This window comes from Penaeus japonicus, unplaced genomic scaffold (assembly GCF_977035675.1).
Source record: "Penaeus japonicus unplaced genomic scaffold, GWHDUDI00000001_assembly GWHDUDI00000024, whole genome shotgun sequence".
Classification (NCBI taxonomy): Eukaryota; Metazoa; Arthropoda; class Malacostraca; order Decapoda; family Penaeidae; genus Penaeus; species Penaeus japonicus.
In genome coordinates, this window is record NW_028234426.1 from 3,443,860 (window position 1) to 3,451,436 (window position 7,577).

Below are 7,577 nucleotides of genomic sequence, written 5' to 3' on the forward strand. Positions count from 1 at the left end.
ATCAAAATTACTTACTAGCAAATTAAAAGAAATGGCTTGACCAACTAGCAACAAATCCGTCCTCAGAAATAGCAACTCCATCTACTAGCAAAAAAATTAACGCTAAATTAAAAACTTCCTATCAAACAAAAAGAGCAACAGATCCGTCCTCAGAAATAGCATCTCCATCTACTAGCAAAAAAATCAACGCTCAAAACAGTAGCTCAAACCACTAGCCCGACCAACTAGCAACAGAACCAGACCTCAAAAATAGCAACTGCCCCTACTAGTAAAAATCAACGCAAATAACAGTATACAAAAAAACCTTCCTAACAAACAAAAACGGCAAAAAAAAAAAAAAAATCAACGCTAAAAACAGTAGCTCAAACCACTAGCCTGAGCAGCTAGCAACAGAACCACACCTCAAAAAATAGCACATGACCCCACTAGTAAAAATCAACGCTAGTAACAATAAAAAAAAAACTTTCTAGCCAAAATCAACGCTAACAACACTATATATATATATATATTATATATATATATATATATATATATATATATATATATATATATATATATATATATATATAATAAAACTTCCTAGCAAACAAAAACAGCAAAAAAAAATCAACGCTAAAAACAGTAGCTCAAACCACTAGCCCGACCAGCTAACAACAGAACCAGACCTCAAAAATAGCAACTGACCCTACTAGTAAAAATCAACGCAAATAACAGTATACAAAAAAAAACTTCCTAGCAAACAAAAAAAAAAAAAATCAACGCTAAAAACAGTAGCTCAAACCACTAGCCCGACCAGCTAACAACAGAACCACACCTCAAAAATAGCAACTAACCCTACAAGTAAAAATCAACGCAAATAACAGTATACAAAAAAAAACTCTAGCAAACAAAAACAGCAAAAAATAAAAAAATAAAAATAAAAAAGAATCAACGCTCAAAACAGTAGCTCAAACCACTAGCCCGACCAGCTAGCAACAGAACCAGACCTCAAAAATAACATGACCCTGTTAGTAAAAATCAACGCAAATAACAGTATAAAAAAAAACTTCCTATCTAACAAAACAGCAACAGAACCGCCCTCAGGAACAGCAAAAACAAATCAACGCTCAAAACAGTAGCTCAAACCACTAGCCCGACCAGCTAGCAACAGAACCAGACCTCAAAAATAGCTCTTGTCTCTCCACAACCGAGGCAATACTGACCACAAGCCGCGGACAGCCACAAAATTTCCAAGCAAATTGACAAATTCATTTCAGTATAAATTAGTCTCCGTTTCCTCTTTATTTCTTTATATATATTCTTTGTTTTCTTTTTTTTTCTCTTTCTTTCCTTAACAGATTTTGTTTGTTTGTTTGTTTGTTGTTTTTTGGTTTCGGAGTTTGTTGTTGTTTAGCAATTATCCGCTTTTTATTTTTTTTGGAAATGAAGCGGATAAGTTGGAATATAAAAGAGAAAATGGAATTAAAAAGGAAATGGCAGTTCTGGTGCAGAGGGAAGAGGTGGTGGAGGAGATGGTGGAAGGAGGAGGTGGAGGTGGTGGAAGGAGGAGGTGGAAGAAGGAGCAGGAGGAGGAGGGAAGAAGAAGAAGAAGTGGTGGTGGAAGAAGAAGCAAGAGGAGGAGGGGAGAACGAGGAGGAAGAGGAGAAGAAGAAAAAGAAGAAGAAGAAGGTGGAGGAGGGAGGAGGAGGAAGAAGATGAATATGAGGAAACGAAAGAGGAAGACGAGGAGGAGGAGGAAAAGAAGAAAATAAAAGAGATAGAGAACAAAAAAAAAGTAGAAGGAAGAAGACGAAGAAGAAATAAGAGAAAGAAAAAAAGAAAAAAACAAACAAACAAACAAAAAACAACAACACCAGAAGACGACAACTAAGAAAATCTCAAAAGAAGAGAAACATTCGCTGATAAACGTCATTCTTCAGCAGATTGCGTCCTCCATTCCATAAATTTGGCGGCGAAGGAAAAATTTGAAAGACGGCCATGCTCTTCTTAATCCATGGTGGAAGTACAATGGAAAACGATATGTCCAGTTCGGCGATCTCTCTTCCTCTCTCCCTGTCTATCTGTTTGTCTCTGTCTCTCTCTTTCTCTCTGTCTCCCTTTCTTTCTATCAATCTATCTCTCTCTCTCCCTCCCTCTCTCTCTTTCTCTCTTTCTGTCTCTGTGTCTGTCTCTCTCTTTCTCTCTGTCTCTCTCTCTTTCTATCTATCTATCTATCTATCTCTCCCTTCCTCCCTCCCTCCCTCTCTCTCTCTCTCTCTCTCTCTCTCTCTCTCTCTCTCTCTCTCTCTCTCTCTCTCTCTCTCTCTCTCTCTCTCTCTCTCTCTCTCTCTCTTTCTCTCTCTCTCTCTCCTTTCCCTAATCTCTCTCTTTCTTTCTCTTTCTCTCTCTCTAGGGCGAACATATTAGCTGGGTCTTTTTTTTTTGCTGCGATAAATTAGCTTTATTTACTGATTAGGTTAATAGCGGTAGGTCGGTAGGTAAGGTTAGGGTGAATTGATAGGCCTACCTATCTATATTAACAGCAGCCACGTGTGTGTATAGACTCTAAGTACAACCATCTATCTATATGTCTAGTTGTCTGTCTGTCTGTGTCTATTTGTCTGTCTATCTCTATTTCTCTGTCTGGCTGTGTCTATTTGTCTGTCTGTCTCTCTTTCTGTCTGTCTATCAGTGTCTATCCACCGAACTCTATTTCTCTGTCTGTCTATTAGTGTCAATCTATCTGTCAAGCTATTTCTTTGTCTGTCTGGCTATGTAAAGTACAAATAACTATACAGGTAACAGTGTCATTTATCGGGGGAAAAAATATAATTTTCATTGCGAAACTATTGTCAGAAAGGCAATATGATTGCAGTTTGTCAATGCTAATCATATTTTATGTGTTAATAAGCTTTTAATTCCCGGCAACTGGATAGTATATGTAAATAAGAATTATAACGTAATAATACTAATAATGATGATAATTTTGATTAGAATAAATATTTCTCATGTGTTATCATTCATATTATTATTATCATCATTATCATTACGATTACGAAAGTCATCATTATTGTCATCAATATTATTTTCCTCATTATCATTATTATGACAATCATTATCATTATTAACATCGCAATCGTCATTATAGTTATTGTTTGTTTTTGTTACTGTCCTTATTATCATCATTATAATCCTTGTCATTATCATTATTATCATTACATTTTGCTGTTGTTATCTTTACTGTTAACATCTTCCATCTTATCTTTATTGTTAACATTTTTAACATCATTGCTAACGTGATTACAGAGGCAATTCGATAATGATGTGAAAATGCTTATTATAACAATGACAATAATATTAACCACACTAGAATGATTAGTATATAATGATAACACGCACAATAACACAGAGTTTAAGTACAGTTTTATCACTCCGACTAACCTAAAATATCTTTTCATCACCAATGAATTCCAGAAAAAAAAGTATAACACTACTATAACAGGTTAATATCACAATTAATCAAGAGTTATACATCATCTTTAAGTTATACATTATACATCGGTAGCCCCCCTAGCCCCCCCCCACCCACCCCCCTCATTGCTTTTGATAGATAGCAATTCAAAATCGAATTTATTCAGCATGAAAAACACAGGAGTTTGGATTGTAACGTGGTAATAATTATGCAAGTTGATATGATGATAAGGGTGAAGATTATTATACAAGATTAGGTCTATAATTTGATCAATAGATTGTTCATGGGAGTGTTCGGGATGTTATGTAATTATAACGATAATGATAATGACTATATATATGATCATTGTATTAAGCATCATACTAATAATACTGCGGGTGAATAAACTAATAATAATCATACTAATAACAAATGATAATGATAAGTATAATAGTAAGAGCAATAACAACAACAATAATAATAATGATAACAGCAATTATAATGATAATGATACGGTATGATATAATAAAAATAATTATCAACGACTATCTTACGGTGCTTCAGGAAATGACATAAAATACAATATCATGAAGACTAACCAGAAGAGAAAATAGAAAATGCATTCACAAATACCACAGAAAATCATCACGAAATAACCCCTTCATTTTTAATAATGCAATCAACAAGAGACAATAAAGATCCCCATTTGCGACCAAAAATCACAGCAAATAGATAAAATAATTTTATCTTTTCCTTCTTTTATATAAGAGGAATATATCCCAAGTACCTCCCTCCAACAAGCGAGGATAGGCCTACCTTCACTAAACTCCTTTTCCTTTTTCCTTTAATCCAATCCTAGAAACGCCTTAATCATCAATAGATAATATAATCAGAAAATCCCACATGATATTCCCGATCATAGAGAGAATAACACTCAAAATCCTCCAGAAATTCTCCAAAATACGATGATAACCAGCCCCTTCTCCCCCCCTCCCCCCTCAAAAATAACACCCCCTCCTCAATTCTTATCATAAATCCCAAACAAATAAACAAACAAACACTGCTCAAGTCCCCAAAAATATAGAGAACAAGTTAATAAAGTCCTTCATTCTTCGCAGGAAGTTTTTAATAGATAGATAGATAGATAGAAAGGAGAGCGAACAGCATGGCATCCTCATGGCATCCTCATGGCATCCTCGCCTTCTGTTTTCGCTCCCTCTTTCCGTTGCACATGGCAAGCAAGCACAAGCAAGCAAGCAGGCAAGCGCTCTCTGCAACTTACCGTAACTTTCCGCCTGTTGGATGCTCGTTAATCCGATGACGATGACGATGATGAAGAGTATATGTGACGTTGAGGAAGTCATCTTGAACGAGGAGGTTGTCTAGAACATGCCAAATCCTGGGGGGTTCGTAACCTCTCTCTCCCTCTCGCACGCACGCACTCTTAGGTATATATATTTATCTCTCTCCCTCTCTCTCTCTTTATTTTAACACACTCCCACCACAACCACAATCAATATATATCCTGCTGGGAACACCGTCGGAACACACTTTAAAAACACTTCCAGGCACGAGGAATCACTTTTTCCAACACTATTATATCCAACGGTACACTTTACAGCGACGAATACGGGGGGGGGGGTCGTTGGGACGCTCTCTCTCTAACGCCCCGAGAGCCGAGCCGATGTACGTCCTGCCTCCACCGCTTCCAAATTCACACTGATGGGGAAATGGGTGCGTCATATTGAACCGGAGGTCAGTTGCCACACCGGGTTTTATCACCTACCTCGTGGGTTTCGATCCGAGGAGTTCGTGTCTGTGTCTGTGTGTGTGTGTGTGGGGGGGGGGGGGGTCTATGTGTGTGTGTGTTTGTGTGTGTGTCGTTGTTCATTTGTTTGTGTGGAGGAGTGCGGTGTGTGTGTGTGTGTGTGTGTGTGTGTGTGTGTGTGTGTGTGTGTTTGTGTGTGTGTGTGTGAGTGTGTGTGTTGTTGTTTATTTGTTTGTGTGGAGGAGTGCGGGGTTTTTGTTTGAGTATTATTTCGTAGGTCAAGGTAAAGAGAAAAGGAAAAAATTATGATAAATAGATGCGAAGGAAATAAAGAGAGAAAAAGGGGGATCTATCCGAGACAAAATCAATCGCAGATTTTTTTCTTCGATTCAACAAAGATCGTAAATAACCGCATCTTGAAGGTCAATCCATTAAATCATTAAACACATGTCTGAAAGAATAAATATCTAAAAAAACAACAAAAGAAACAGAATCTAAGAAAGAGAAAATTAGGTAGAGGATCCACACGAAAATTCCACGACCAGGAAACTCAACGGATAAGAGGAATAAAGGCGCCATTTAGCGTACACGCGAAAGAAAAAGAAAAAAAAAGAAGAGAGAAAAAAAAATAAAATCATACGTTGTTATAATTCCCTATGGGGAATTTTGACTAAATCTCTTCGCTTGATTTCACCCAAAGGAAGTAAGCCATGCGCAAGGAATAGGCCTACATAGGTTCCGAAAAAACACCAAAGGCTTTTTTTTTTTTTTTTTTTTTTTTTTTTTTTTTTTTTTTTTTTTTTTTTACATCAAAAATGGCACGCAACTTAACCTTGATACATCTTCCTAACCTAGATAATAATTTCCAAAAGACACAGACCTTATTTCGCTAAGAATAATAACTTCGAAAACGAAATGGCTATTATATAATCGGGATTAAAACTTTGATAGATACAAAAGATTGACAACGTTTTAACCCAGAAATCGGGCACCAGATTAAAGGATTTTTAAGACTTATCTGTATATTCAACGGATACAAGCGATTGCAAATTGCAGATTCCGAAACCCAATCTTATATTCCCTAACTTTTAATCTAAGAAAAAAAAAATAGTCTTAACTTTAAGTTGAATTCATCATTACTATATACCGAAAAATTAATAATTTAATGAAAAAAAAAAATACATTGAAGTCACATCAGTATTACGATATTCTTTAGATACAGAAATCATTTAAAGTCACAGAAAATCAATCATTAGATACAGGAATCAATCGAAATTACATTCATTCGTCTACATAGCTAAGGAAACTGAAGAAATTAATAACAATTGTTGATACTGAAAGCTTGAAATATGAAATAGTTGATCCCTTGAGACAGATATTTTACGCGGTCGCAAAATATTGCATCAAAAATTTCTTTGTGATCTCTCTGTTGCAATAATACGACAATGATTATTGTTGTTGTTTTTATCATCAGTATTTTTATTATTGTTGTTGTTATTGTCATTATCATTGCAACTATTATTATGATTTTCATCTAATAGTGATGATGATAATGATGATAGTAATTATCATGATGGTAATAATATTGTCGCGGGGTATAAGGCTCCGTAGCCACAATATACTATAATTAGTGGGTTCCTGTCGTATTAATTTCTATGGATTGGTAGCGTGTAGAAATTAAATGACACCCCTGGATAGATTCTTAGTCTTATCTCACCAAAATTAAGTTGCCATATGGAAAATATTAAACCGTGAAAAAAGAAACCTTAATGAATATTCTTCAGCATCATAATACTGTATAATCTATAAAGACTGGTTCATATTTATAATTAAAAATAAAGAATAATGTCCAGCTCCTATGAAAAATAAATACCGTCAGGAAACAGAACTTAACTTGTATTATTATGGTGATGTGACGCTTCGATGGGCTGAGTCTTCCATCGGCCGGCTAATTAAAAAAAAATCACACAGGAGGATAGCGAAACACCGTTGTCTGGCTCAGAATGGATCTATTTCCCGCTCTACGCGGCTTATATTTATAACTTTCGTGACGTCATAAGCCACGTCGAACATCGATTAATAAAAATAAAATATATACATAAATGCAAAAGAAAAGCCACAAAAATCATACAAAATCATCATCAGGAGACAGTAAAACTGAGAAAATTATTCATTCATACTGTAATAAACTGAGAGAAATTAAAACAGTAAAAATAATGCGTAAAATTGATATTTCTTAAAACAAAAACAAAGCCACTGTAGGTGTGGAAAAATAACTAAAAATTAAGGTAAAAATTAATGACAATAAAAAATAGCATAACAGGTTAAAGAACTCAAAGATGAAGCGTGAACAAATATACTTGTAAAAGAATCGCAGAC